This window comes from Narcine bancroftii, chromosome 3, assembly GCF_036971445.1.
Source record: "Narcine bancroftii isolate sNarBan1 chromosome 3, sNarBan1.hap1, whole genome shotgun sequence".
NCBI classification, from domain to species: Eukaryota; Metazoa; Chordata; class Chondrichthyes; order Torpediniformes; family Narcinidae; genus Narcine; species Narcine bancroftii.
This window is the reverse complement of record NC_091471.1, coordinates 367,846,585-367,868,980: the sequence shown is the minus strand read 5'-3', so window position 1 is coordinate 367,868,980 and position 22,396 is coordinate 367,846,585. Positions and strand designations below refer to the sequence as shown.

At 39.3% G+C, this 22,396-nt stretch overlaps 1 long non-coding RNA gene across 1 annotated transcript in view; it reads left to right on the top strand.

Moving 5' to 3' along the window:
• The window catches only part of LOC138756647 (uncharacterized), a 279,494-nt gene that overhangs the window by 147,858 nt on the left and 109,240 nt on the right, over positions 1 to 22,396 (top strand). Inside the window, exon 2 of the long non-coding RNA XR_011353224.1 lies at positions 2,345 to 2,392. This is a non-coding gene — a long non-coding RNA (uncharacterized lncRNA). The remainder of the gene's footprint in view (positions 1 to 2,344; positions 2,393 to 22,396) is intronic.

Here is a 22,396-nt window from a genome sequence, read left to right as displayed (position 1 = left end):
AAATTGATATTACCTCCTGTTACTCAGTGAGTTGAAGTACTTTGACTTCTTTGTGTTTCAAGTGTGTTGATACAGCATTTTGTTTCTCCAGCACATTGTATTGCACTTTGAAGGAGGTGTATGTAGCAACTATTGGCTCTACTACCTGTATTTCACCACCCCCCGGCCCCACTCCCAACAGTACCTGGAAAAATATGAATTTCCTCATCTCAGTGGCAAAGGAAAAAGGGCAGGGAGAAGGAATCCAGCAAAATTAGGAAAAAAATTGAAGGGAAAAAAATGATTCTGTGATCGGCACAGGAAATGAAAAAGTCGACATCAACAAATAAAATGTAACAATCAATACATGGGTAAGGCAAAAATTCAAAACCGGGACAAAATTAATGGTCTACTAACAACAATCTCTTACTCATTGTCACCAAAACCAAGATGATGATTGTCGACTTTCAGAAGGGAAAACAGGAGGTAAACAATCCAGTGATCTTTGGGGGAATCAGCGATGGAAAGGGTGGGAAAATTTAAATTCCTGGGAGTCACCATCTCAGAGGACTTTTCCTAGATTAAACATTTTGATGTCATCAAGAAGAAAGCACGTCAGCTCCTCTAATTCCTCAGGAGTTTGCACAGGTTTGATATGTCATCGGAATCCTTGGCAAACTTTAACAGATGAGTAGTGGAAAGTGTGCTGTTTGGTTGTAGCCTAGCCTGACATGGGAGCGCCAATATTTCTGAGTGGAAAGTCCTGCAAAAAGCAGTGGACACAATCCAGTACATCACAAAACCTCTTACCACCACTGAGAAAATGAGTGTTGCAGTCAGTTTGTTTACATTTATTTCTTTGTTTACATTTCTCTCTTTTGTATAATATATTTTATATTTTCCGATTAAGTGGTCATTTTGCCTTGCCTGCAGGAAAAAGAATCTCAGGGATATATGTGGTCATGTGTGTGCTCTGACAATAAATCTGAACTTTGGTTTTGATCTTTGAAAATGGTTGAATTCAAGGATGCCATATGAATTATTTGATTGGGGAAAAGTGAATAAAATCTGAAAGATAAATTACCAGCATCTTATTCCAATTTCTCTAGACAGGAGAAAACTTTTAATAGTATTAATAACATTTAGTCACCTCTCATACGTTTCTGACAAGATCATTTCTACTCATTGACCAGTGCAAGAGACGCCTGCCTTTGGATATGACCAAATGTTTGATGATAATCCCAGCATTTCAATTGTGAAACTCCAGCAAAGTGTTTTCATTGTGTCAATCATGTGTGGATTCTCTTCATGCCAAGTTACAGAAAGCATTGTTTAAGTTGATGCCTTCTGAGCAATTACCATTAAAATGGATTTTTGAAAAATCATTAACATCAGCTTGTTGAGTTATCCCTATGTGAGTAATTCATTCCGTTAACATAATTATAGCCACTTACCATGTGCTATTATGCTTTCAAAGCAGGATCTAAATGTAAAGTTAGATGTGAAAGGTCCAGAGGTATAAAGGTGACAATGTAATCTGGAAAACGTATTGTGCATCTTGAACATGTCCACTCAAGTTAGGCTTGTAAGTAGCAGTACCGTACCTCTTTAATTTCTATTTGTTCCACTATTCTTGCGTGACCCATTCCGTCACTGAAATCAAAATAAATTTCAGGTCATACTGCACTTAAACATATTGATCTTATTGATTTATGACATGAAAAATATTTAGATATTTTCTTTAAAAAATTAAATATTTTATCAATATTCATGAATGATGAATAGTGATATAAAGTAAACTGCCTTGGAGTCTTGTACATTCATTACATATTAGATGCCTTTCTTGACAACCAGGGAATGCATAAAAAAATTCTTGAGGTTCAGGGTCCTGCGCCAAAAGATTTTGAAGTTTACTTGAAAATTGTTGTGCAAGTGGTTTTGTATGACGGTGGTGTTTTATACAGATGAATCGACAGCGGCCCATGAATGACAACATATGCCTGGAATAAATACAAGAAAGTGAAAATGTCGCAATCATTTTAGTGCTACAGGGATATTGGCTTAAATTTAGAGATGGTGAGATTTAAGGACTTGTTGTCATTGGGCATGTGGTCTGGGATGAGTTATCTTGACATCTCACACACTAATCACTGTTATCATTTAACTGTGGTTGGAAAATGTATTTTTCTTGCAAACGTTATTGTAGTAAATTAGATAGATGTGTAATTGTACCCTCTGTAATGGGCTGTAATTACATTTTAGCATGAGAAGTGTTCTTTTTCGCACTGCTATCGGCAAAGGGTTTTTTCTTCTGAGGATGCTTATGCGTAGGTAGCCTTCTCACTGATGTGCTTCTCATTTGTAGGGCTGTAAGACAGGGTGGAACTAGAGTGTGGACAAAGACAATCCTGCTGTGAGTATGTTAATACTAAATATTTGCATGCAAAATCTGTCTCTCTCAGCGTGAATGTGGAGTTTTCTGGACAGTGTGTTGGAATATTATTGAGAACTTGCCAGCAATGGTTAACAGTGAGGCCATTGAACAGTCTAGTTATTTTCTTTAAAAAAGAAAATGTATGTTCTGTCCTGAATCGCAATGTTGTGTTTGAAACATGTTCGGGTTCATTTGCATTTATAAAATTCATTGACAGTTTTTGTCGCAAACCAGCTTTATTTTGATTTATTATTTTGCTTATTACATGATAAAAGAATAATAGACGAATGATTTGCAGAGATGGTGTTAATTTGCTAATATGCATCTTTGTCAGAGATGAGCTACTTAATCTATTTTTACCTGTTTCTATGGTAACAATATTTTATTTACAGTATTTGCTGCTCCTGTTTGACATTGTCATTCTAACTGAGAATTAAGTAGCTTGTTCTTACAGGGAGTTGACTGATAATGGAATGAATATATTAAAGACAGGACAATACTTGACCCAAGTTCATAAGGTTAACCTCTGTTCTACCTCAGATATTCATTACTCCGAATCTGCTTTATGCTTATTGAAATTCCATTCGTATCTGTTGCACTATGGGCTTAACTCTTTCTTTCAAAATCCAGATGAATTCATTTCCTCTAAGTTATTTCTCATCCAATGGATTTGATATTGTAAAGGCTCAGATGCAGAGGGCTTTGGCCAGAAATTGAAGTGGAGATGAATTTAAATCGATTAAAGATAAGAAGCTAGAGATAAGTCCTGATGGAATAGGATTGGAATAAATGGATTTCCCCGAGTTAGAAATGAAAAGATGATAATGCATTCATGTGCACAAAAAAGAGGAATGTTTGTTTCATCAGTCAGTGACTTTGAATTACAAATGATTAAACAATAATCTGTAAAGCTGTAATATCCATAGTTGGAAAATAATTTTGTTCAAATCTATGTAATGTCAGTTTTTTAATGTATTGCTCAGATTGGATTGTGTAAGATGCATTTAGCACTTGACTCCTGCGAATCTTAAGAATATGGAACAGAGAAAGAGATATAATTGAATCTGTGGCATAGAGGGGTTTATGATCCCTAAAGAGGGTAAACCCCAACACCCTCACACTTATTAAGTGTATTGGAGTAGCTCTCTCTCTCTCTCTCATCGTCTTCAATTCTGTGGCTCAATTTCATCTCTTTAGGACTTCATAGTTTTTCCACAGGTTCATTTTAACAGAAAACTGCCTTGTGTAAACGGGTATAATGTTAGAACACAAAATGAAATATTGAGGCTACAATAGAATGAAGGGCTTGGGTGACATTTAGAAAACACCAAGCTTTTCCCTTGTGGTTAACTTAAACTCAGATCCGCTCGATGTTGACAGCCACGTCGTGCTCTCAGAGAGCTATTGCGGATCAGAGTGAATAAAGTCCACTCGTTCAATGATGTTCATTTGAAGTTCTCAGGGAACGGGAAGTGGGGAGGAGCTTTATCATTCCTGACGCCACCACCCCTCCCCCCGACCTCATCTTCGTCCCTGACTCCTTCAGTTCTCTCTCTCTCTTCCCTTTTCCTTCTGTCTCCTTTCACAGAGCCAAAATCAATTCTCACCTTTTATCATATCCAATAACACCTTTTTGTTGGTTAGAACTCTTTCCCCTCCCATTCTTCCCATTTCTTTCCTGGTCTTTAGTGAGACCCTGTCTGTTTTTTTTTTTTGCTTATACCTTGAAGAGGGTCTTGGGCCTGAAATGTCTGTGATATATCGTTACCTCCTCTGGACATTGTAAGACCAGCTGAGTTCCTCCAGCATTTACTGTATGTTTTTACTACAATCACAGCATCTGCAGACTTGTGTGTTTCACTTGTCATTCCTGATGACCATTCCAACTCTGTTGATGTCTCACCAGGGATATGTCCGTTTCTTCACTGTGGTTTTGATTTCAATTTGTGGATGTTGGTGGGTATATCCTGGAAAAATTTTGGGCCGACCACTTTGATCAGAAATTAATTGGGTGGTTAGAATGGGTTAGGCTGCTCTTCACTCCTCAAGGCAACAGTTCCATTTCAATGTTCTTTGCGGCTTGTGTGAAACAAAGTTGGGTGTTTTTCTCTGGGCAGATAATCTGAAATATTACTTACCATGTTTATAACAAACCCATGGGCCTCCACTGGGGTGGAATACTCCTTCGCAGACCACTGGGATGTTTGTTTAGTTTTGGTGGGATCTTCACAATTTAAATTTTCTGGTGTCAAATATACATCCTTGTTTTAAGTATGGCTTGTTTAATCTATTTGTAAAATATTTGTCATTGTGGTGTCACCATGAGCCACCAAGAACTCACCCACAGACCGCAGGTCGAGAAATTCTGTTTTGGATTGTAAAGTGGTCATTTAAAATAAAAATAAAATTTTTTTTTCTCTTTTTGCAACTGAGGCAAGTCTGAGTGCATTAATGCAGTAAACTGCGACGTTGGCAAGGCGTAAACTGCGACGTTGGCAAGGCGTAAACTGCGACGTTGGCAAGGCGTAAACTGCGACGTTGGCAAGGCGTAAACTGCGACGTTGGCAAGGCGTAAACTGCGACGTTGGCAAGGCGTAAACTGCGACGTTGGCAAGGCGTAATGTGATTAGTGCTACATCGCTATGTAACAACAGAATATTGCAGAGAAATTCCAAGTCTCGATACTATTCGACTTTTGATCTAAATTTCACGTATTTGTAGTCAAAGTTTGATCACTTTTGAATACTTAACTCCTCGTTATATATTTTCGTTAAATGTGCTGAAAATATAACCGAATCTTAAAGTCCACATTCTTGATCAAAAGAGAATAAGGAAATATTATCTCAATGAATTTATCTAACTGGATAATCAGTGCCACTACTGGATAGGTTGTCTGAAAAAGCAAAGGAATGAAACAAATGCATCTGTGTCAGTCAGACTTGATGGTAATTAGATAAACAATATTAAAGTTGCATGTCACCAAGTTATGATTATGGTGCAAGCTGAAAAGTGCTACCAACATCTCAAGTGAATTGGGAATGACAGAATGCTCAGAGTGGATTTCATGTCCACAGTTCTGAAGGGATGGATTTGATTTTCTGTTGAAGATCTCCATTTTCTTCACTCATTGCTGGTCTGGCATCATTTCATCGTTGCACTTAATCACAATGGCAGATCCGAACCTCAACCAATTCTCATGAGATTAGTAACTAGTCCGGTACCGGATGTAAACAGCGTCTTCATTGTTGGGGTCTTTCATGGCTTGGTTCAGCATCATGCTGAAGAAGATTGAAAAGAGGGTTGGTGCGAGAACACAGCCTTGCTTCACGCCATTGTTAATGGAGAAGGGTTCAGAGAGCTCATTGCTGTATCTGACCCGACCTTGTTGGTTTTCGTGCAGTTGGATAATCATGTTGAGGAAATTTGGGGGACATCCGATGCGCTCTAGTATTTGCCAAAGCCCTTTCCTGCTCACGGTGTCGAAGGCTTTGGTGAGGTCAACAAAGGTGATGTAGAGTCCTTTGTTTTGTTCTCTGCACTTTTCTTGGAGCTGTCTGAGGGCAGTCTCTTCAATCTGAGGCGCCTGCAAGCTCACACCAAGACTAAGAGAAACTTGTCCGTGAACTACTCTTTGCAGACGATGCCGCTTTAGTTGCCCATTCAGAGCCAGCTCTTCAGCGCTTGACGTCCTGCTTTGCGGAAACTGCCAAAATGTTTGGCCTGGAAGTCAGCCTGAAGAAAACTGAGGTCCTCCATCAGCCAGCTCCCCACCATGACTACCAGCCCCCCCCACATCTCCATCGGGCACACAAAACTCAAAACGGTCAACCAGTTTACCTATCTCGGCTGCACCATTTCATCAGATGCAAGGATCGACAATGAGATAGACAACAGACTCGCCAAGGCAAATAGCACCTTTGGAAGACTACACAAAAGAGTCTGGAAAAACAACCAACTGAAAAACCTCACAAAGATAAGCGTATACAGAGCCATTGTCATACCCACACTCCTGTTCGGCTCCGAATCATGGGTCCTCTACCGGCATCACCTACGGCTCCTAGAACGCTTCCACCAGTGTTGTCTCCGCTCCATCCTCAACATCCATTGGAGCGCTTTCATCCCTAACGTCGAAGTACTCGAGATGGCAAAGGTCGACAGCATCGAGTCCACGCTGCTGAAGATCCAGCTGCGCTGGATGGGTCACGTCTCCAGAATGGAGGACCATCGCCTTCCCAAGATCGTGTTATATGGCGAGCTCTCCACTGGCCACCATGACAGAGGTGCACCAAAGAAAAGGTACAAGGACTGCCTAAAGAAATCTCTTGGTGCCTGCCACATTGACCACCGCCAGTGGGCTGATAACGCCTCAAACTGTGCATCTTGGCGCCTCACAGTTTGGCGGGCAGCAACCTCCTTTGAAGAAGACCGCAGAGCCCACCTCACTGACAAAAGGTAAAGGAGGAAAAACCCAACACCCAACCCCAACCAACCAATTTTCCCCTGCAGCCGCTGCAACCGTGTCTGCCTGTCCCGCATCGGACTAGTCAGCCACAAACGAGCCTGCAGCTGACGTGGACTTTTACCCCCTCCATAAATCTTCGTCCGCGAAGCCAAGCCAAAGAAGAAGAGTAACTAGTCCATAATAAGCATGTTATTCCTCTCCCTGCTTTCATTCCTTTGGTCCTCTTTGTCTGTTGAGCAGTGGATGGAATTGAAATTCTTTCTTGGGGTTATGCTGTTGAATGCTTAGTGATTTTTTTGAGGACGAGGTTTACACAAATATTTACCATGTTTATAACAAATACTCATATTGTTTGCTTGACTCTGCAGAGCAGGGGAAGTGTAATTCCACAGTGTTGGTGTCGGAACGCCAACATGTGAATAAAATCACACAAAATCTTAACAGATCGTGGTTGATGCTGAGCTGCATCTACATCTGCTAAACTACTGTATTGTTATCAAAATGCTCTTGAATTAGAAAACAATATTAGGTTTAGAATCCAAATAGAACCCCATGCAAAAAGATCACACCTATGAGGTTTAATCTTCTGAAATCTAATGGGATTATTTTCAGGCCACACCACTTCACTCCATCTGTTAGGTCCAATAATCTTTCGCTCCAGTACTAAGAAAATAGTATTTCAGCTTTCCTTTTTGCACTCCTTTAACAACCCCTAATGATTGAAAAGAAGTAATTTTTCAAACCAGTCTTTCCACACTAATTTGCTCAGAATTCTCTGATCAAGCTTCAGTTCACAGACAATTGACGTGTTTCTATTTAGAGGGCAAAATAGTTCTGGAGTGTACCTGGCCTCCCTTTCACCCCCACCCCACCCTCCTGCACTGGAAAGCCAAGCACTAACATTTCCCTCAAGGGTTCCAGTTTCCTCCAAACCTGCACCTTGCATTCCTTTCTGTGCTCTCATGGCCGAGTACTAGTACTCCAACTACTTATGTGTTGGGGTCTGCATTAGTTGAAGGCATGGAATATGCCATCACTCCTCATTTTATTTCATCTTTATCTTTGTGGATTTCATTACATAAACTTGAGCCTTTTATTCCTTCAACTTTGAGTCCATTAGTCTTTCCTCCCAAAAGATGTAGGCAGCTTTAGGTTTAAATCTGTGCACAACCTTTGCTTGAGGTGAAAAGATGAATGGTGGAACCTTGGTAAGAACATCAGACAAGGGATATTAACTAAGGAAGTCAGGCAATCCTGATTGTTCGGGTACTCAGTGACGGTTTTCATTTTCGTTTATCTTTGGATCCCGTGATATTTTCATGCCTGTGGTCTCTGGTAACATTTATCCTAAAAAAAATTCTGTTTGTTGTATGGAGAATATAGCATTGTCTTCTGTTTGTCCAGGATTTGAGCCCCACTTTCGAATTCATCAAATCTGTTTGCTCTCAAATATGTTAAAAACGCAAACTCTCAGCCCTTGAATAACTAGTTATTTGAGAATGGTAGTGAGTAGCTATGAATTGGTTCTTGGAATGTGCGTGAGGTGTTTGAAGGCTTACAAAAAGATGAGTAGATTAAAAAAAATGTAAAGGGGTTTTTTGTGTCTATTGAATGTAACATATTTTGGCTCTTTCAAACTTTTCCCCAATCAATGAAGTTTTGCAGTTTTAATTGTAATTTCAATAAGGAGACAAGAATGATGATCTTTGGTCATTTAAGATCTAGTATGTTTAAATTCTTGCTTGTGTAAGTGATCTGTGTTCACCCCTTTAAGCAGAATATAACACTGCCTTTTATCTGAGAATTGGTGTCACGGTTAATTAAATTAAACATAACCCTATCAACACAAACTTTTTACGACTTGAACTGAGGCAGACACAAAAAGGGCAGCAGCAGAAATTGAAGCTGTTGGTCAGAACTTTGCAAGTCTTTGGATGTGACATTTTGCTCATTTCAATATCCATGAGTCTGGGACTTGGACGCATGCACAGTTAAACTAAGAGTTGCTCCTATATAGTTTCATATTGTTTATAATTTTTATTTATTACTTCGCTGTAAACCTATCAATAACAATATGTACAAATATTCATCGCTAAAATATGCACAGTGACATTATCATTTATTTTCCCCCTTTCCATCCACCCTCCCCACCCCCCCAATGTAAAGTAAGAAATATAGAAAATAAATAAATAAATAAATAGACAATAAAAGAACACACATAGTTTCATATTGTTAAGCTTAACAATGGAATGGTGAGAGAAATTTGCTGTGATTCTCCAGCTGGGAAATTAGCTCTTGAATTGTACACCAGGTTGCACTGAATACAGCCTTTGTAATTTCATTGATCCCAATGGAGGTTGTAAGGCTATTGTAAGAAGCTGGGGTTTTTTAATGATTTGTTTAATGGTATTAATTATTTAAGCATGTTGATTATGTTTCTGGAAAAATACTAACTGACGTTTACATTTTTTTAACAAATTACTTGAAATATTTGAACATCAGAGCCAAAGATTTGGCACTGAACATCTGATTTTTACACCTTTCTCTACAGTCCATCCAGGTTTTTCATGTTGCAAAGAATGCAACACTGAGCTCTCGCCACATCTTATCCATGCAGTAGGAATGTGCTTGTATGTTCTGACATATGATCCAACATTACTTCTACTCAATTGACTCAAATAACCCTCAATTTGCAGCCCTCATCCTTAGTAGCAACAACAACATCCATTTCTGTAACACCTTGGAATAAATGGAGATACGTTCCAAGTATTTATTGCCAAAGAAGTTGAATGCAAAAGACCTCCTGAACATTGGACACCTTACCCCTGAACCGGTTGTGCAGTCCTTGCAGGGAGCTCTACTGACTTCTATTGCCACTAATCTTCATGGGCTAGCAGCCACACCCACTTCCACCATTTGATTCCATCAAAGCTTATGGATTTTCCATTTTAAGCAATTCTAAACATCAGTGAAAACATTGGAATGTTATTGTATTAAGTATGGTATATTAATTACATTTTGGGTATAATTATAATTTAGAACTGCTGTCTGTATAGCTGATATCCATAACAAAATATGAGAACCATGAAACAAAAGCACTGAATCACAACTTGTAATTGAAGCCAATTGCTCTGGGCAGATTGGGCTCATTAACAATGGATGGTAACTCATCGAGGAGAGGGAAAACTCCAATTTCAAACCTCTGCTGCCTTGTGGCTATACCCACTCATGTGAAAGGCTTGGAAGTAAATTCTGAGGAGAAATCGGGAGACGGAGTCTCAAAGGTGCACCCAGCACTGGCATGGCAACTCCTGTGAGGCTGCTGGCATCAAACTGTATTGACCTTCTGCGTTCCTTTGGACCTGTAATTAGCATGGAGACGGGGGGTGGGGGTAGGGGGTGTCCCACTGCAGGAGCAACAGGTGGATCTCCATATCAACTCTGCCTTGGTTTGAGCCCTGAAGAGGCCACTCCAGCTCAGTGACTACCAGAGGCACAGTGCCCATGGTCGACCACAGCCGGCGGAGGCCACAAACAAATATTTGCCAGACGAATCAGAAGGGACATTTCCTCCTCTTCTGTTCAGTGGAAGGTGGCTGGAGTTGGTGCATCAGTCACTGCCTTGAATGCCATCCTGTCTGCAGAGAGCAGAAAAGGAAACAGGGGAGGAACCCTCAACATTGAAATAGAAACAGGGGAGGAACCCTCAACATTGAAATAGAAACAGGGGAGGAACCCTCAACATTGAAATAGAAACAGGGGAGGAACCCTCAACATTGAAATAGAAATAGGGGAGGAACCCTCAACATTGAAATAGAAATAGGGGAGGAACCCTCAACATTGAAATAGAAATAGGGGAGGAACCCTCAACATTGAAATAGAAATAGGGGAGGAACCCTCAACATTGAAATAGAAACAGGGGAGGAACCCTCAACATTGAAATAGAAATAGGGGAGGAACCCTTAACATTGAAATAGAAATAGGGGAGGAACCCTCAACATTGACCTGAAGCTTGCAGAGTCCCAGTAATTTCTGAAGAATATACTTGAGGCTCCAGACATGTCAGTAGCACATTCCCCTCATGATTTTGATGCTCCTGCTTCACCTGGTTTATTTTGGCCATTGCACTCCTGGGTGTGATAAACAATCTGCCCATCTCCTGCCTTTTACGGCTGATGGATTGAGAACTCTTTGCCTTCCCTTTGGTAATGACCTGTAAAGCAATTAAAACAACAAATCAGAATCGGGCTGACGTGACTGGTTTTAGGCAGATGATTTTACATATGGAAGCCAGAATCAAAAATGATGGGCTGTCATTCTCCAACAGGCTGTCAATTATTCTTCTGACATGCCAACCATGGCTTGCAATGTGGCTGTCTCCCGAGAAGCCAGGAAAATGCTGTACTCTTCCACACTGGCTGTGCTTCAGACCGACCCCATCCACCATATTCTGTGCAGCCATTTCACGTGCATGGGAAGATGCTCCTGAGGTGGAACCGCTCTTGTGTGTAGAATATGCTTATCTTCAGCCATTCAGCAGTGGCCCCCTCTGCTTTTCGATCAGTTTCTGGAGGACCTGGCAGGTTGGAAGTTTTAAATCCAGTCCAATTCCTCATTACAATATCTCATCACTTGTTTAAATAATAGCATCATATAGTGCATTACCTGCCCTGATTTGCAAACAAGTTGCTTGCCCATTGCCAAACCGTCTTGAAATTCCGGCTTTGGTGCATTGGACCCAGATGGTGATTCCAATATTTGTTTTTCCCATGTTTACCCTTGTAGACAATACCTATCCGAATCCTACCAACCGGCTCATGCAGCCTTTGGAGATCATTTCAACAGTATTTATGGCAGTTGAAGAAAGAGGACTAGGATCATCCTCCTCTTTTAAAGTAGACATTTTTAAAATGTTGTCTCAAAATCTGCATTTACAACAACAATCCTGCTATTGCAATTGTTATGTGGAGTTTTTTTTTAAATTCAAGACAGGGAGAGGTCTGGCAGCGAAGGAAGATATTGAAAGAGCAAAGTCTCCACCTGACCACTTAGCAACAAAGCAGTGGCTTGCTGTTCACCGTGGAAGGGTTAACTGATAATGAAATGCTGGATGACTGGGCTTAGGGTGTCGGTTTTCCTCTCTTTTCCCAATGCACAACATTATTTTGTTTTTTGATTTAATAATACTTCCTGCATGGAGAAGACCATAAGACATACGAGCAGAAATAGGCTATTCAGCCCATTGAGCTTTCCCCACCATTTAATCCTGAGCTAATCCAATCTCTCACTCAGCCCCACTGCCCGGACTTCTCCCCATGACCTTTGACGCCCTAGCTAATCAAGAACCTATCAATCTCTGCCTCAAAATCACCCAATGACCTGGCCTCCATAACTCCCTGTGGCAACAAATTCCACAGATTTACCACCCGATGGTATAAAAAAATTCCTCTGCATCTCTGTTCTTAGCAGACACCCTTCAATCCTGAAATTGTGCCCTCATGTCCTTGACTTTCCCATCAGGTGCAACAACCTTTCAACATGCACTCTGTCCATGCCTTTTATCATTTAAAATGTTTCAACACGACTTCCTCCCCCCACGCCCCCCCCCACCCAATTCCAATGAGTGCAGGCTAAGAGCTGTCAAGTGCTCCTCATATGATAATCCTTCTATTCCCAGAACCTTGCTTACCTGCTCTGACCCTCACCAACGTTGGCACATACTTTCTTAAATGAGGAACCCAAAAACTGCTCACAATTAGGTCTCATCAGTGTCACATCCATAGAGCACGACAGCACAGAAAACGGCCTATTTGGCTGCTCTAAACTGTGCCAAAACATGATCTAACTAGTCCCTCTGACCTGCTCCCATTCCATAACCCTCCAGACTTCTCCTGTCCATGTATCTATCCAATTTATTCTTAAAAGAGAGAGCCTGGGGGGAGTCACATGATGGAGTAGTGGCTGGTAGGGGAACTCCAGCCCTCTCCAGAAAAGTTAAAAAAAAAAAGACAGAGAAAAAGCAAAGGCACAAACATAAAAACCAAAACAAAGTGAAAGTAAAGGTGTGGAGAAAATGGCAGCAAAGAAAGAAAAACCAAAAACAACAGGAAGAAAAGAAGAAGGAAAGACGTCGGAAGAAGGTGAAGGCCTTACCTGTACGAGGAGGCCCGCCATGGAGAGAGAAGCCCACTCCCTGAGGTCAGTCGAAGCCCCGAACTCGGGACTACAAAAATGGCTCATGCGCGAGGATTCGCACATGCGAGATGCGCAAGACAAAAATAACACTGACGGGAGGGGGGACCAGCTGAGGAGTAAATCTCCACAGCTGAAACTGACAACTACAACACAACAGCAAGAGGAAAACATAGAAAATAACGAGAGCAAGAAGAATAGAGTAAAAATAAGAAATCACAAAGAAACAACAGATGACCAACCCAGAGGAAGAAGACCAACATCAAGACACTTCTAATAAAAATAAGAAGATCAAAAATACTCAACAAAATAAAACAAACAACCCAACAAGAAAACCAGAAGAGACAGAGGTAAAGGACACAGATCCTGGAGTGGACTCAGAAGAAGAAGAGGAAGAACACATTGAAATGGAAGATGAAGGGGGAGGAGTCACGTGATGGAGTAGTGGCCGGACAGTGAACTCCAGCCCTCTCCAGAAAAGTCGGGAAAAACAAGAGAAAACACAAAGGCACAGAAATAAAAGTTACAGAAAAGTGAGTATAAAGGTGGAAAGAAGATGGCGACAAGAAAAGAAAAATCGAAAGCAACGGCAAGAAGAGAGGAAGAGAAGACAAAGGAGGAAAAAGGTGAAAGCCTTACCTGTCCGAAGAGGCCCGCTGCGGAGAGAGAAACCCGCTCCCTCAGGTCGGTAAATAATGGACTACAAAAATGGCTCGCTGAGCCGAGTAAAAGTGCGCAACCGCGCATGCGCGATACTTCGCGCATGCGCGATGCGAACGAAAAAAAACACACCGACGGGAGGGGGGACCAGCTGGGGAGTCGATCTCCACAGCCGGCAACGACAGCTGCAGAACACCTGCAGCAAGAAGAGACCACAGAAGACAATGGAAACAAGAAAGAAGAGAAGAAAAGGGCAACAAAGAAACAACAGATGGTCAACCCAGAGGAAGAAGAAGAGGAAGAGTATGGTGAAATAGAAGAAGAAAAGATAGGCAAGGTAAAGGATATACTTGCTCTTATTAAAGGATACATGGAGTCATTTAAAGAATGGCAAACACAGGAATTTAAGGATTTAAGAAAAAGAATAAACAACACAGAAGAGAAAATAAATAAAATGGAGATGACCTTAACAGAAATGGGAAAAAAAATGGACAAGATGGAAGAGCGGGCAGTAGCAGCAGAAATGGAGGTAGAAGACTTAAAAAAGAAATTGGAGAAATCTAATAAAAAAACTAAAGAGACACAAGAACTACTAGCTCAAAAAATAGATACAATGGAAAACCATAACAGAAGAAATAACATAAAGATAGTGGGCCTTAAGGAAGATGAAGAAGGCAAGAATATGAGGGAGTTTATAAAAGAGTGGATCCCTAAGACCCTAGGATGTCCAGAACTACAGCATGAAATGGAAATAGAAAGGGCACATAGAGTATTGGCCTCTAAACCACAACCACAACAAAAACCAAGATCTATTGTAGTAAAATTCCTAAGATATACTACAAGAGAAAAGGTACTGGAGAAGACAATGGAAAAAGTAAGAGAGGGCAACAAACCACTGGAGTATAAAGGGCAAAAAATCTTCATTTACCCAGATATAAGTTTTGAACTCCTAAAGAAGAGAAAAGAGTTCAATACAGCAAAGGCGATTTTATGGAAGAAAGGGTATAAATTTATACTAAAGCATCCAGCGGTATTGAAAATATTTATTCCAGGACAACAAAACAGACTATTCTCGGATCCAGAAGAAGCACGAAAATTTGCAGAACAATTACAAAAATAGACTGAGGGAGGAAGACGGGTAATGAGAGTTAAAATGATCACGATTGATATGTATGCGGGTAAAGAGGTATAAGAGTGAATAGAGACAATGAGCATACATGAATGTATCTGTACTTAGAGGAAAATATAGATAGTATAGACAAGAATTAATAAGGGAAGGTAATGGAATAGAGAGAATAAGGAGGGAATTAAAAGTGACCTTTGTGACATATGAAAAGTGAAATCTTTTCTGGGGGAGGCGGGGTGGGGGGAAATAGCGGTCACTGCAAAATCAGTTAACGCTTGCGAGTGGATTCGCAAATCCAAATGGAGAGGGGAGATGTGGTTGACCGACAAGGGATAAAGGACAACTCAGGAGGGGAAGGGGAGATTGGGGATAAATAAGATAGAAATAGGAGAATAAGGAAAATGTTAGATGTTGTAGAAATGTTGTCTTATAAAGAGTTGAAAATAAGAAAACAGAAATGGAAAAGGAGGAAAGGTAATGATGGAAAAACGGAAAGAGAAGATAAACAAAATATAAAAGGGCTACGCTGAACTATATGTCTTTAAATATTAATGGAATACATAACCAAATTAAAAGGAAGAAACTACCAAATTTAAATGAATAAATGTATTCCATTAAAAAAAATAACATATTGGTTAAGAAATAAGATTGAAATATTCAAACAAGTATAGGAGCTTTGCATTAAATACAATAGCGAAAACCTACCGGGGACAAACAGTACCTAAGTTGATGGAAGGAGAAGGAAAGAAAAGAATGGACTCAGTAGAATTTCTGGTGTAATTTTGTTGAATGACAACATTGTCTGACTGGCTTAATGCAACCTAGATTGTATACCTAAAATGGATGAGGGGGGGGGTGGGGGGGTGGTTTGGGAGGAAAGGGGTGGGGGAGAAAAAGTCACTGTATATGTGTGAAAAAGAAATAGTGTATATCATGGCTAATGTGATTTATGGTGTGAAAAAAAAAAAAAAAAAAATGGAAGATGAAGGGAAGGGCAAGTACATGGATATATTTTTTAAAGCTCCTAGAACGCTTCCACCAGCGTTGTCTCTGCTCCATCCTCAACATCCATTGGAGCGCTCACACCCCTAACGTCGAGGTACTCGAGATGGCAGAGGTCGACAGCATCGAGTCCACGCTGCTGAAGATCCAGCTGCGCTGGATGGGTCACGTCTCCAGAATGGAGGACCATCGCCTTCCCAAGATCGTATTATATGGCGAGCTCTCCACTGGCCACCGTGACAGAGGTGCACCAAAGAAAAGGTACAAGGACTGCCTAAAGAAATCTCTTGGTGCCTGCCACATTGACCACCGCCAGTGGGCTGATAACGCCTCAAACCGTGCATCTTGGCGCCTCACAGTTTGGCAGGCAGCAGCCTCCTTTGAAGAAGACCGCAGAGCCCACCTCACTGACAAAAGGCAAAGGAGGAAAAACCCAACACCCAACCCCAACCAACCAATTTTCCCTTGCAACCGCTGCAATCGTGTCTGCCTGTCCCGCATCGGACTGGTCAGCCACAAACGAGCCTGCAGCTGACGTGGACTTTTTACCCCCTCCATAAATCTTCGTCCGCGAAGCCAAGCCAAAGAAATATGGAAACAGTAAAAGAATGGCAATCACAAGAATTCAGTGAAATAAAAAGAAGAATAAAAAGTACAGAAGAAAAAGTGAATAGATTAGAGATGATCATGTCAGATATAGGAAAAAGAGTAGACAAGGTGGAAGAATGAGAAACAGCCATAGAAATGGAAGTAGATGACTTAAAAAAGAAATTAGAAGAATCTGATAAAAAAGTTAAAGAGACACAGGAGCTGTTAGCTCAGAAGATAGATATAATGGAAAATTATAATAGAAGAAACAATATAAAGATAGTGGGCCTTAAGGAAGATGAAGAAGGCAAAAATATGAAATAATTTATAAAAGAATGGATCCCCAGGGTCCTAGCAAGACCAGAATTACGGGAAGAAATGGAAATAGAAAGGGCACACAGAACATTAGCCCCTAAACCACAATCACAACAAAAACCAAGATCCATTCTATAAAATTCCTAAGACATACAACAAGAGAAAATATATTGGAGAAGGCAATGAAGAAAATAAGAGAAGACAAAAAATCACTAGAATACAAGGGTCAAAAAGTTTTCTTCTATCCAGATATAAGTTTTCAACTCCTGAAGAAGAGGAAGGAGTTCAATGCAGCAAAAACGACCCTATGGAAAAAAGGTTATAAATTTATGTTAAAATACCTCACAGTTCGGCGGGCAGCAACCTCCTTTGAAGAAGACCGCAGAGCCCACCTCACTGACAAAAGACAAAGGAGGAAAAACCCAACCCCAACCAACCAATTTTCCCCTGCAGCCGCTGCAACCGTGTCTGCCTGTCCCGCATCGGACTTGTCAGCCACAAACGAGCCTGCAGCTGACGTGGACATTTTACCCCCTCCATAAATCTTCGTCCGCGAAGCCAAGCCAAAGAGAGAAAGAGACTTAAAATAGTTATTCCGGGGCAGCAAAACAGACTATTCTCGGATCCGGAAGAAGCACGAAAATTTGCAGAACAACTACAAAACAGACAGAGAGATGAAGAGATGTAACAAGAACAAAAATGATAACAAACTATGTATGTGTGTATGTAGGTATATATATATATATATATAGAAACTGTTAAATTTACTGAAAAAAGAAATAATTGATATAGCATTCGTACAAGAAACACATCTAACTAAAGTGGAATTAAAGAGAGATTGGGTAGGACATGTAACAGCAGCGTCATATTAACTCAAAAGCCAGAAGAGTAGCTATATTAATCAATAAAAATGTACCAATCAAAATAGAAGAGGAAATAATAGATCCAGCAGGGAGATATGTCATGATAAAATGTCAGATATATTCAGAATTTTGAAATTTACTCAATGTATATTCACCCAATGAAGAAGATCAAAAATTTATGCAAGATATCTTTTTGAAGATAGCAGACACGCAAGGGAACATACTAATAGGAGGGGATTTTAACCTTAATTTGGACTCAAACATGGATAAAACTGGAAAAAAGACTAACAGAAAGAACAAAGTAACCAAATTTATAATTAAATCGATGCAAGAAATGCAACTTTTGGATATATGGAGGAAACAACACCCAAAGGAAAAGGAATATTCATATTATTTGGGCAGACATAAACATACTCAAGGATAGACCTATTCCTGTTATCAGCCCACATTCAAGGGAGAGTTAGGAAAATGGAATATAAAGCTAGACTATTATCGGACCACTCACCCCTGTTATTGGCAATAGAGCTAGAGGACATCCCACCAAGAATGTATAGATGGAGATTAAACTCCATGTTACATAAAAGACAGGATTTTAGAGAATTCATTGAATGACAAATTAAAATGTACTTTGAAATAAATACGGAATCAGTGAAAGATAACTTTATACTATGGGACGCAATGAAAGCGTTCATCAGAGGGCAAATAATAAGTTATGTAACTAAGATGAAGAAGGACTACAATCGGGAAACAGAACAGTTGGAAAGGGAAATAACAAATATAGAAAAAGAATTAGCAATAAAGGAAGATACAACTAAAAGAAGAGAATTGGCAGATAAAAAAATGAAATATGAAACACTACAAATATATAAGGTGGAGAAGAACATAATGAAGACAAAACAGAAATATTATGAGCTAGGAGAAAAAACGCACAAAATTCTCGCTTGGCAGCTTAAGACAGAACAAACTAAAAGAATGGTATTGGCATTAAGGAAAAAGGACAAGCAAATTACATATAATCTAATGGAGATCAATGAAAACTTCAGGGAATTCTACGAGCAACTATATCAAACTGAAAACGAAGGGAAAGAAGACAAAATAGATGAATTTCTAACTAAAATTGAGCTACCGAAATTACAAACAGAGGAGCAAAATAAATTAATAAAACCATTTGAAATAGAAGAATTACAGGAGATAATAAAAAAACTACTGAACAATAAAACACCAGGAGAGGATGGATTCCCAATAGAATTCTATAAAACATTTAAAGATTTATTAATTCCTCCCCTCCTGGAAGTAATCAACCAGATTGATAAAACACAAAGCATACCAGATTCATGCAAAACAGCAATAATTACAGTAATACCAAAGCAAGGGAAAGATCCACTCGCACCAGCGTCATATAGACCAATATCTTTACTTAACTCAGATTATAAGATAATAGCTAAACTATTAGCAAACAGATTAGCCGACTATGTACCAAAAATAGTAAATCTAGACCAAACTGGATTTATTAAAAAAAGACGAACAACAGACAATATCTGTAAATTTATTAACTTAATTCATGCAGTAGAAGGAAATAAAGCTCCAACAGTAGCGGTTGCTTTAGATGCAAAGAAGGCCTTTGACAGAGTAGAATGGAATTATTTATTCAAAGTACTACAAAAATTCAGCTTACCAGAGAAATATATTAATTGGATTAAAGCATTATATAAGGGGCCATTGGCGAAAGTGACAGTAAATGGATATATATCAAAACAATTTAACTTAAGCAGATCAACAAGGCAGGGATGTCCACTATCTCCCTCACTGTTCGTGTTAGCTATAGAACCACTAGCAGAACTGATAAGAACAGAAAATAAAATAAAAGGGATAAAAATAAAAGAGAAGGAGTATAAAATCAGTCTATCTGCAGATGAGGTTATAATATACTTAACAGAACCAGAAATATCAATAAAAGAATTACATAGGAATTGAAGGAATATGGAGAAGTGTCGGGGTACAAGATCAACGGAAATAAAAGTGAAGCAATGCCAATGAATAATGCGGATTTCTCAAAGTTTAAGAAAGAATCACCATTTCGATGGCAAACACAAGCAATGCGATACCTAGGTATACAACTAAATAAAAACCTCGGCCATCTATATAAACTCAATTACCATCCATTAATGAAAAAATTACAAGACGACTTAGAGCATTGGAAAGACTTACCACTAACACTGATAGGAAGGATAAACTGTATTAAAATGAACATTTTCCCAAGGATACAATACCTATTTCAGTCATTACCAATACGCCTAACAGAGAAATTCTTCAAGGAGTTAAAGAAAATAATAAGGAAATTTTTATGGAAAGGGGGGAAACCGAGGATAGCACTAGATCAATTAAGAGAATGGTACAAACAAGGAGGCTTACAACTACCAAACTTTAAAAATTATTATAGAGCCGCACAATTAAGATACCTATCAGATTTTTATCAAACAAGGGAAAAACCAGATTGGACCAGATTAGAACTAGATAAAATAGGGGAGAAGATACCTGAACATATACTATATAAATGGGTGAAAAATTGGTACAACATAGGAATTCACCGGTATTGCATGATCTGCTCAACATTTGGAAGATTCATGTAGAAAGGAATAAAACAAATTACCAACTACCAAAACTAATATTGATGCAAAATCAGCTAATCCCTTTTACAATAGATAACCTTTCCTTTAGAGAATGGGAGAGAAAAGGGATCAAAAGAATAGAAAATTGTTTTTCAGGAAATAAATGATTATCCTTTGAACAAATGAAGGATAAATATAACTCACGATACAATGTTTGCATACTACCAACTGAAAACCTACTTGAAGGACAAATTGGGAAGCAGTCTGAGGTTACCAGAGGGAAGTAATTTTAAATATGTGATTACAGACACAATGATAATCAAAAAATTTGTAACAAACATGTACATCAAACTGCAAGAAAAGGAGAACGAGGAAATAAATGGTAAACCTAAACAAAAATAAGAACAAGATCTAAACATAAAGATAAAGAATGAAACATGGGAGAAGCTATGCTCCGGAACTATGAGAAATACAATAAACACGAGGTTACGCATGATACAATATAACTGGATACACAGGCTATACATCACACCTCAAAAGTTAAATAAATGGGACCCAACAGTATCAGACAGATGTTTTCGCTGTAAAAAGGAAACGGGAACAACAATTCATGCAATTTGGACATGTGAGAAAGTGGAAAAATTTTGGGAAGATCTAAACCAGATATTAAATAAAATTACAAAAAGCAATATACCAAAAAACACAGAGATCTTCCTCCTAAGTAATATAAGAAACAAAGAATTTGGACTCGATTTGGAAGGAGCACAAAAAAGATTTGTTATGATAGCCCTAGCTGTAGCAAAAAAATGTATTATGTCAACTTGGAAAGTAGAAGACAACTTGAGAATACAACAATGATATATAGAAATGAATAAATGTATTCCATTAGAAAAAATAACATATAATTTAAGAAATAACATCACAATTTTCGAACAAATATGGGAGCCATACATAAAACACAATAGAGAAATCCTACTGTGGACATCTACCACCTAAAATGACAGAAGGAGAAGATAACGAAAAGAACTGACTCAGTAAAATTTCTTGTTTATTTTTATTAAGTGAACACATTGTTTAACGGGTTTAATGTATCATAGATTGAACCAAATAAATGGGGAAGGGGGTGAGGGAGGGAGGGAAGGGAGGGGAGAAAAAGGGGGAGAAAACGACACTATATATTTAAGAAGAAAAATGTCTGTATGTATCTTGCTCAATATGGTTTATAGTGTGAAAAATAAAAAATTTTAAAAAAGAGTGAGCCTGCATTTACCGCATCCTTGCTCTTGTATTGTATCTTCTTGAAATGAATGCCAACATTTTATTTGATTTCTTCACTGCCAACTCAACATGCAAGTTTACCTTCAGACCATTCTTGCATTCGATAGTTGTCATGTTGAGCATAGACATCAGGAAGTCACATTGCAGTTTTGCAAAAGTTGAGTTCAACCATATTTGGAGTTTTGAGTGCATTACCAGAACGATGTAGGGAATTTGGAGGTTCACCAGGATGCTGACTGGATTAGAGAGCATGATCGAAAAGAAGTTGAACAAACGTGGATTGTTCCTTTTTCTGGAATGTCAGAGGCTAAGGGGCAACCTGATATAAATGAGGTTCTAATGGGCAGAGACGGAGTGGATGGTCAGTCTGAAAGACTCAAATACTGGAGGGCACAGGTTAATGGTGAGAAGGGGAGATTTTAAATGAGCTTTAAAGGGCAAGTTTTTGTTACACAGAGAAAAGTAGGTGCTAGCCAAAATGCTGCCAGGGGAAGTGGTGGAAGCAAATATGTTTTTAAAAAAAACACTGATGAGACAATCAGATTCATGAACTAGGTGCAGCCTGGTCTGAATTTAAATTGGCATCCTTTTTGGCAGACATCATGATCCAAAATGCCTGTTCTGTGCTGTACTGTTCTGGGACGAAGGGGAAGTGAGTGTAATCCATTCAGTTTTGGGTTCCTCGCTTAAGAAAGTACGTGCCAACGTTGGTGAGGGTCAGAGCATGTAAACAAGATTCTGGGAATAGAAGGATTATCGTATGAGGAGCACTTGACAGCTCTTAGCCTGCACTCATTGGAATTGGTGGGGGGTGTGGGGGGAGGAAGTCGTGTTGAAACATTTTAAATGATAAAAGGCATGGACAGAGTGGATCTACTACTTTTAATA